The 9,316-nt window shown below is 49.2% G+C and overlaps 1 protein-coding gene across 4 annotated transcripts in view; it reads right to left on the minus strand.

Moving 5' to 3' along the window:
* YPEL2 (yippee like 2) overlaps window positions 1-8,779 on the minus strand; it is a 74,254-nt gene extending 65,475 nt beyond the window's left edge. For 3 of the 4 annotated variants that reach the window (XR_011468064.1, XR_011468063.1, XM_070390581.1), the window contains exon 1: window positions 8,620-8,779. The gene's annotated coding sequence lies outside the window, so the exon portion shown is untranslated. Of the gene's footprint in view, window positions 1-8,275; window positions 8,330-8,619 lie in introns of those variants that run through there. The other variant, XM_070390583.1, reaches the window with a different exon arrangement.
* Between the last annotated feature and the right edge of the window lie 537 nt (window positions 8,780-9,316).

Consider the following 9,316-nt stretch of genomic DNA (forward strand, 5'->3'; position numbering starts at 1 on the left):
GGGAAATAAAATAAAACCAAGGTTGAATTTCAGCCCCAGGCCAGAGGTTCCTTTTCTCTATCTCAAAAAAGGAATCAAAATTTTCCTGACTCAGGCAGGATATGTTCTCTTGCCCCAGGTATTCCCACCCAGAACACCATGGGAAAATTCATCATTAGGCAGGTCAATATTTCCTATAACAAAATTTCACATCAGCTAAAATAAAGCCACTTTCTTCTGCCCAACTGATCTCAACCCCTGTTCACACCCAGTGGACTCAGTCAGTGGCACATATTTGGCTTCCCCAGTGGCTCAGTGGTAAATAATCTACCTGCCAAGCAGGAGACATGAGTTCTATCCCTGGGTTGGGAAGATCCCCTAGAGAAGGAAATGGCAACCCACTCCAGTATTCTTGCCCGGGAAATCCTATGAAAACAGAGGAGCCTGGCGGGCGACAGCCCATGATGTGGCAAAGAGTCAGACACGACTTAGCGAGTAAACAGCATCAGGCACCCATCTGCCATCTGGATATCAAGCCTTTCTTTCATGGCAAGAAACAGCCATGGGAACTCCAGACACTAGAGGCTGATTTCATCCTGAGCAGGGACTCTCATTCCAGCGAAAACCCACTAAGTCCGGACATACTGCATTCCCAAGACCACAGGGGAGGCCTGACTGCCCCGTAACACAGGAGACCAGAGAGGTCGGTGACCCAGCCAGGAAACAGGGATTCAGGAGGCAGTGCCACACCTCACTGGCAGATGCTGCTCAGTCCCATCCCAAGAGAGAAGGGAGGCTTTGCCTAGTATTGAGACATTATGAGTTCTTTAGAGTTTAAGTCAGGAGTTGATACTCTTCCAGAATGCACAGGAGTTGTAAGAGCCCTGGACCTGAGAAATAAAAGATACAGTTTACAGTCTATCCTGTGCCCTACTTAGTTCTGTGTATTAATAAGCAAGTTCTTATTGCCTGTTTGAGCCTCAACGTTTGTGTCTCTAAAATGTAACACATAAAATGAATTTGAATGCCCAATCCAGCAAATATCTAAATAATACAGAGTTATAAACCATTAGCTTGAAAGCAGGGAAAATAAAAGGATAAAGTTACCACTGGAAAAAATTGGGATACAGGGCCCGACAGTTACTAAAGTCAAGCCACAAATTTGTTTCTCTGCTTCCTGGCAGCCAAAGCAAAAAGAGAAACATGATCAGTTACACCCAATTGTCCACAAGCAAAGTCATGCCAGTTCCCTGGGACAGGCAAAGCTTTTCCTGGCACCAGATTCTGAAAGAAAATTTCTCCAATTCACTTAACAGAGACATTAAGTGAAGCTATAGCTTAAGTCTTCCACAATGTAAACTCTTAGAAGAAATATAGTAGCAAGTTACATAAAGCTATTTTGGAGAGCATCAGTCCATAAAGCAAAGGGCAGGACGCCCATCTCAAGTTCATCTCAGTGAAAGTAATTCTGGCGGGGCTGAGCTAACATGGCCCAAGTATGCAGCTTTCAGTTGGCCCAACTTAAATCAAGGATAAAACTAAGACCAGGTAGACAACTTGTTCTTCCAAACACTTCTATAAATATTACTTCTTCCACATGGATGTTTATTAAGAGTTAGTTAGCAGTTTCCAATTAGATGACTTCTACATTCCATTCCAGTTCTGATAAATCTAAGTGACCTTTTTGGTCTTCATTTACTTATATTAATTTAAAATTTGGTAGTTTTCCCCGTCTTACTGCACTCCCAAATCAATGGGAATTCCTGCCAGTGAGAGAGAGAGAGAATCTAACTATTAACATTACTCTTGCTATTAATAGCTAATACCAAGTGCTTATGTACCAGGCCCGGGGCCTGGGTTCCCGTGCATTCTCTCATTTAATCCTCCCATCAACCCTGTGTGATAGTAACTATTATTAGTCTCATTTGACAAATAAGGAGTAGAGACTTAGAGAAAATGTCCAAGGTCACAGAGCTTTCTGGTTCCAAAGTCAAGATTCTTAGTTCTACTCACAGTGCCTAGTACTCATGAAACATGATTACTAAGTTTGTCCGAACAATGAAGCCTAGAGTGAGGCTAGTAGAGCAGGAAAGAGTTATTAACAACAAAAAAATAACAGTAGAGCTTTTAGAGACTTTGGCAACCTATAAAAAGAATAAAAGGATGAAAAATTTGTGAGAAGCAGAAATCCCAAAAGAAAAGTAATTCCACAGGAACAGGAATTCTCAGGAAAGGGAAGAGAAAACTTCTTTTCCTCCTCTTCTCTTGAAAACAAAATATTATAAAATAGATAACCAATGAAAACCCACTACACAGCACAGGGAACTCTGCTCAATGCCCTGTGCTGACCTAAGTGGGAAGGAAATCCAAAAAAGAGGGGATATATGTATTACATACACATACCTGATTCACTTTGCTGTACAGTAGAAATTAACAACATTGTAAACCAACTATACTCCAAGAAAACTTAAAAAAAAACAAACAAACAGAAAAGAAAGTCATTTCCTACTCTTCAGTTCAGTAGCTCAGTTGTGTCCGACTCTTTGTGACCCCATGGACTGCAGCACACCAGGCCTCCCTTCCATCACCAGCTCCCGGAGTTTACTCAGACTCATGTCCATTGAGTCGGTGATGCCATCAAACCATCTCATCCTCTGTCGTTCCCTTCTCCTCCTGCCTTCAATCTTTCCCAGCATCAGGATCTTTTCAAGTGAGTCAGTTCTTCGCATCAGGTGGCCAAAGAATTGGAGCTTCAGCTTCAGCATCAGTCCTTCCAATGAACATTCAGAACTGATTTCCTTTAGGATGGACTGGTTGGATCTCCTTGACGTCCAAGGGACTCTCAAGAGTCTTCTCCAACACCACAGTTCAAAAGCATCAATTCTTCAGAGCTCAGCTTTCTTTATGGTCCAACTCTCACATCCATACGTGACTACTGGATAAACCATAGCTTTGACTAGACGGATTTTGTTGGCAACGTAATATCTCTGCTTTTAATATGCTGTCTAGGTTGGTCATAACTTTTCTTCTAAGGAGCAAGCATCTTTTAATTTCATGGCTGCAGTCACCATCTGCAGTGATTTTGGAACACCCAAAAAATAAAGTCTGTCACTGTTTCCATTGTTTCCCCATCTATTTTCCATGAAGTGATGGGACCAGATGCTATGATCTTAGTTTTTTGACTGTTGAGCTTTAAGCCAACTTTTTCACTTTCCTGTTTCACTTTCATCAAGAGGCTCTTTAGTTCCTCTTCACTTTCTGCCATAAGTGTGGTATCATCTGCATATCTGAGGTTATTGACATTTCTCCCGCAATCCTGATTCCAACTTTTGCTTCATCCAGCCCAGCATCTCTCATGATGTACTCTGCATATAAGTTAAATAAGCAGGGTGACAATATACAGCCTTGACTTACTCCTTTCCTGATTTGGAACCAGTCTGTTGTTCCATGTCTAGTTCTAACTGCTACTTCCTGACCTGCATACAGCTTTGTCAGGAGGCAGGTCAGGTGGTCTGGTATTCCCATCTCTTTAAGAATTTTCTGAAGTTTATTGTGATCCACACAGTCAAAGGCTTTGGCGTAGTCAATAAAGCAGAAGTAGATGTTTTTCTGGAACTCTCTTGCTTTTTCGATGATCCAGCAAATGTTGGCAATTTGATCTCTGGTTCCTCTGCCTTTTCTAAATCCAGCTTGAACATCTGAAAGTTCACAGTTCACGTACTGTTGAGGCCTGGCTTGGAGAATTCTGAGCATTACTTTACTAGCGTGTGAGATGAGTGCAACTGTGCGGTAGTTTGAGCATTCTTTGGCATTCCCTTTCTTTGGGATTGCAATGAAAACTGACCTTTTCCAGTCCTGTGGCCACTGCTGAGTTTTCCAAATTTGCTGGCATATTGAGTGCAGCAGTTTCACAGCATCATCTTTCAGGATTTGAAATAGCTCAACTGGAATTCCATCAATTCCATTAGCTTTGCTCACAGTTTCTACTCTTAAAAGACTCTAAACTTTGGCTCTCTTGGTCATTCATTCATTCATTCACTCCAGCAACAATTAGATATTTACCCTGTGCTACTCCCTGCCAGGCACTGTCAGCAGTGAGCAAGACACAGGAGCCTCCAATCCAGCCATCAAGTAGACAATACACTTCCAGATGGTATTAAAGTGCTTTGAAAAAAAAAAAAATAAGGGGATTAAGAGAGGCTGAGGGGCAAGGAAGGAGGACTGTTCTAGATAACAGATCAGGAAGGGGCTCTCTGAGCAGCATTTGAGGGAGCCCAATCATGCAAAAATTTTGGAGTCCAGGCACCAGCAGAAAGGCCCAATGACAAAAACAAACCTTACATGTTTTAGAAACTTCAGGAAGGTCACTGCAGTGGACTGAGGCCAGACTGAAGAAGAAAAGACCAAGTGAAGACCGGTGGGGAATGAGGTGGGAGAAGATGGGAGATGGGGCTACAGGGAAAGGAGGTGGACGCTTTCTGAAGGGTAATGGGAGGGGCATAATCCTACTTTAAAATCTCTAGGGCTGTGGTCAAAGCTCCAAGGGACTCCAGAGAGATGTAGTATCACCTTTTGTTAGGGATAGTATCACCAAAATCAAAACTCTTAAGGGAATCCCTTTAGCCTGCAGGCCCTGGTTTTCCATTGTTTGTTGTTGTTTAGTCCCTAAGTTTTTTGCAACCCCATGGACTGTAGCCCACCAGGCTCCTCTGTCCATGGCATCTCCAGGCAAGAATACTGGAGTGGGTTGCCACTTCATTCTCCAGGGGATCTTCCTGACCCAGGAATTGAACTGGCATCTCCTGCACTGCAGGCGAATTCTTTACCACTGAGCTGCCAGGGAAACCTGCTTTCCATCACTAGATGCTAAAAGTAAATAAAGCAGTTCCTTTTCCAGAGCTTTATACCCTCTTGTGATGAAGGGAATGCAATTGTCAGAGCAACTGGTGGTTTGGTTGACAGACTCTAGGGAAATGCCAAGATAATTTATAAAGAAAACTGATCCAGACCTCTATTTGAATCCCACCTGCTCTTCCTATCCTAGGATGTCGTATCCTTGGCTATCCTTTTGTTGCTTTCTTTTCTTTTCCAGAGGCTCAAAACTCAACACTCTCCATGTGAGCTGCCTGACCAAACTGAATATTATTAAAGTTAATTTCAACAATTCTACTGTTAGCCTTCCCAAATAAGGCATACCCTTGGCAGGAAGGACCACAGAGTATGAATTTGAATTTGAATCTTTTCTGAAGCTAAATTGCAGCTTTGATTAATTCAAGGAAACTTCTTTTACCAACGTGTTTGGACACAAGAACTAAGAGGGAAACATCCAACATGTGGAAGCAGCAGCTGTGTATGTTTCTGCTTGAAAGTAGAGACAGGTAAAGCGATGTGAAAGTGCTAGTCGCTCAGTCGTGTCTGAGTCTGTGCGATCCCATGGACTGCAGCCCACCAGGCTCCTCTGTCCATGGGATTTTCCAGGCAAGGATACTGGAGTGGTTTGCCATTTCCTTCTCCAGGATCCAACCCCAGTCTCCTGCATTGCAGGCAGATTCTTTACCAACTGAGCTACCAGGGAACGGGTAACAGAGACAGGTAACAGCATCAGAAAACGGTGACTAACAAGATACACCTGCACACAGGAGCCGAGCCATCACCCAGGAAAGAAGCTGGGCTGAGGTCGGCAAGGGGGCATGGAAACTTGTTGTCACTTCTTATTAAGAGACAAACCCCTGGCTCCCCTCCCCGCTCCCAACAACAACAAAAAATCACCAGTATGCCCTTCCTCCAGATTACACAGCCTGGAACACCCAGATACTAAACAAAATCAACCTTTCCTGCTGGCCAGACTATTAATGTCCCAGGCACAATGACTGTTATCATCAACTCAAAACCATTAAAATCATTCAAACACTGAAAATTCACCTAAATCTGGGAATAATGCAGCAGGTTCAACGGCACTACTCACGACCCCAACTCCACACACCTAGAAACATCCAGTCGTACAGAATAGTGAACAGCAGCCCTCAAATGGACTGGAGCAGGGTACTGTGGGAGTAACAGGGCCTATGCCTAGCTCTCAGGGCCAACGCGTCAAGCCAGGTGAAAGCAAACACTACACCCTTGTTTCAAAGCCCAGGCCTGCAACAGATGAGTGGTCCTGGGTTTGAATACAGTGTGGGTCATATAATCTGATCAAGGCTTTGCATATCATTGTTCATTGCCCCAAATTCCCACTAGTTCAGAGTTTCTTATCAACCATCTGCCTCATAACTTCATGGCCCACTTATTAAAAATGTCCCCCACTGACAATAAACATCTCCAGACTGGACTTACAAACTACATGTTCAAACATTATCCAGGTCGTCTTTATGCACATTTAAGTCCGAGAACTTCAGCAATGTTTCTGCAAACTGTGGGCCATGAGTCATGACCAGCAGTTGATATTTTTTTTTAATTAAGTAGGAAAAAATTATAAATAGAACACACTGCAGGTAGTCAGGGCAATTATTGTTTCTGGGAACTTAAGCAGTTACGGGCCTCTGTGCAGTGATGTAAAATGTATTCATCACTGTGGTTCAGTTTGAAAACCACTCTCCTAGAGGGATGAAGGAATATTTTTATGGAATATTTTACACTATTCCTATGCACGGTGTTTATTTTCCATTTTTCACCCCTAATTCCAAGCTTCTGGATTTTAGTTCAAGCACAAGTTATCAAGACACAAAGGCTGTTATCAAATCCTAAACTGATGAGGCAATGCCAAACTGAATAGGGGCATCAGCCCAAGGCTCCTTCCTGCCCCAGACCCTTCTCAAGGAGCTGCGGATACGGAAAGGTGCCAAAGGGAAGTTTGCACAACTCTCCCCAGGCTGGACCTGTTCCTTGGTAAAGAACTTGCACGCTCATTATCATACATTAGAAGAATTGAAGTGTTCCCTTAAGAGGGGGTAGGGAGCCGGGGGCAGGGGAGGCTCAGTCTCAGCCTAAGGAATAGAGAGAACTCAGCTTCAATCCATCAATGCAGTCCTGGGGCAGTGACCTAGGTCAAAGGAAAGTCAGGGAAGGGTGAATCCAGGCCCACTGACCACAAGGCCCTGAGCTCTCAGAATCAGGACAGCACTGGACAGCATCGGGCATGTGAGGTCTCGTCTCACCCCAGAACCAGTGACATCAGTTGCCTTGGGCAAGTCACTTAGCTTTTCAGTCCCCTAGGTTCCTTGTATGGCCAATGTTCTGGGAGCAAGTGGAACACAAGGAATCAGACAGCGTCCCTTCTTGCCCAATGCTCTAGGACAGGCAGCCCCATCTTGCTGGACCAGAAGAGAGGAACATGGGAGAAAGAGGGAGCGGGGAGAAGGAATAGCTGGGACTTCTCTGGTGGTCCAGGGGTTAAGGCTCCAGCTGCCATCGCAGGGGGCGTGGGTTCCATCCCTGGTGGGAGAACTAAGATCCCGCCTGCCAGCAGGATGTGGCCAAAAAAAGCAGCTAGCTGTCTTTTCGGCTTTTAGACTCATCAGAAGCAACGACTTACTGAAAACAGACTCAAGACTCGAGGAGAGCAACTGACAAGGAGGCCAGAGCTCAAAAACAAAAAACCCAGCGAAGCCCAGGAGCGGTTTCCCCTTGCCATTCAAAGCCGCGGGACTGCGGGCGGGTCAGCTACATCACAGAAAAACGGAGGGCGCTCACTCCCTTGGCTTTGTAAGCTCTTGTAAGCCGAGAGTGAAGTCAGAGGTGGCAGGCTCCTGGGCCCGGTCCAAAAGAACAGGTGGTTCCCCTCCCCACCACCCTCGACAACAAGAGAAAAGTCACCACTTGGGGTAAAGATACCCAGAGGAGGTCAGTGGCCAGGGAGGATGCACCTGAAGCAGTGCGAGGTCGGGGCTGCCCCGCCAGACCCACTTCCCGAGAGATACTCGCTGGAGAGGCCCCTTGATTCCGTCGGGCAGGAGTGAACTCGCGCCCACCTCTTTGGCAAGGGCGCTGGGGAGGCGCCGGGAAGCGGCCAGGCAGGAACTCGGCTGCGGTTACCTCTGCCCGGGGCCGGCCAAGCGCTCCTCGGAGTCTTGAGGGCGGCCAGTCCCCCAAAAGGCGGGAGGAGGGAGCACCGAGGGCGGCGCCCCGGGACCCAGTGTCTCCAGCGGAGACCCAGCGACATCGGGGACAGCAAACGCCTGGAACTCCCACCCTGGCCCCCCACCCACTTAGTCCCAACCCGCCGGAACTAAGCTGAAAAAGGCGCGGCCATCGGATCTCCAGGTTCACACCCCCCACCCTCGCCCCGCGCGCTCCAGACCTGCCCAGCTCGTCGCCCGGGTCCCCGGCCCCGATCCGGGGACCTGAGCCCCCTCGGCGCCCGCCGCGGGCCACAGCCGGGGCCCCGGCAGTGTTTGTAAACAAACCGGTCACGTGGCCCGGCGGCTCGCTCCCCGCCCCCTGTGCCCGCGGCCCCCCGACCCCGCCCCGGGGCGACCCCCGCGCCGGACCCCACCTCGGCCGCGCCGGCCGGAGGGTGCCGAGCTCGCTCCAAGGGAGCCGGGCCGCCGGGGCCCCGGGGCGGGATGGAGGGGGACGGGGACGGGCGCCCCGCGCTGACAGCGCGCCCCACGCCCACGCGCGCCGCGCTCGCGTCTCACTCACCAGGCAGCCAGCAGCCCCGTCCGGCCCGCGCCGCGGTAGGCTCCGCGGGGATGCGCAGCAGCGAAGGACCGCCCGGCCGGATCCCGGGCCCCGGGCGCGCTCTTAAAGCCACAGCCGCCGCCGCCGCCGCTCCGCATCCCTCCGGGCCGGGCCGGGGGCTGCCGGGTGACGGACACGCTCCCGCGCCTATCCCCTCGGCGCAGCACATAGCAACACGCCGCGGGTTGGCTGCGCCCGGCCGCAGCCCATCCGCCGCGAACCAATCAGCGAAGGACGGAACTCCGCCCCCTGCTTCCCAGACCTCCGCCCCCCACCCCCCACCACCCCTTCGGGCCCCGCCGGGCTTGGGTGCGGGGTGCGGGGCGCGAGGCGGGCGCCGGGATCTGGCCCCGAGGAGGCTGAGCCTGCCGCGCCTGGCGAGGCGGGGGGCGGCTGGCCCGAGGAACGGGAGGAAGGGTGATGACGATGGGGAGGCTCTCGGCGCCCGGGCGGAGACCGTTTATTTGGGTTTGGAGTTTGTCTCCAGGTCAAGGCTGGGATTTCTAGAACCCGGGGTGGTGGTGGTGTGGCGCTTTCTAGTGCTGCTTCTGCTTAGAGGAGCTAAGACAGTAACTCACTCCTCACGCCTTAGCCGCCCCCAACTCAGTCTAAGTTACCTGGAGAGGCTCTCGGGACCCAGGGCAGTTGAATGTAAAAA

The sequence above is a fragment of the Bos mutus genome, chromosome 19, assembly GCF_027580195.1.
Source record: "Bos mutus isolate GX-2022 chromosome 19, NWIPB_WYAK_1.1, whole genome shotgun sequence".
Taxonomy (NCBI): Eukaryota; Metazoa; Chordata; class Mammalia; order Artiodactyla; family Bovidae; genus Bos; species Bos mutus.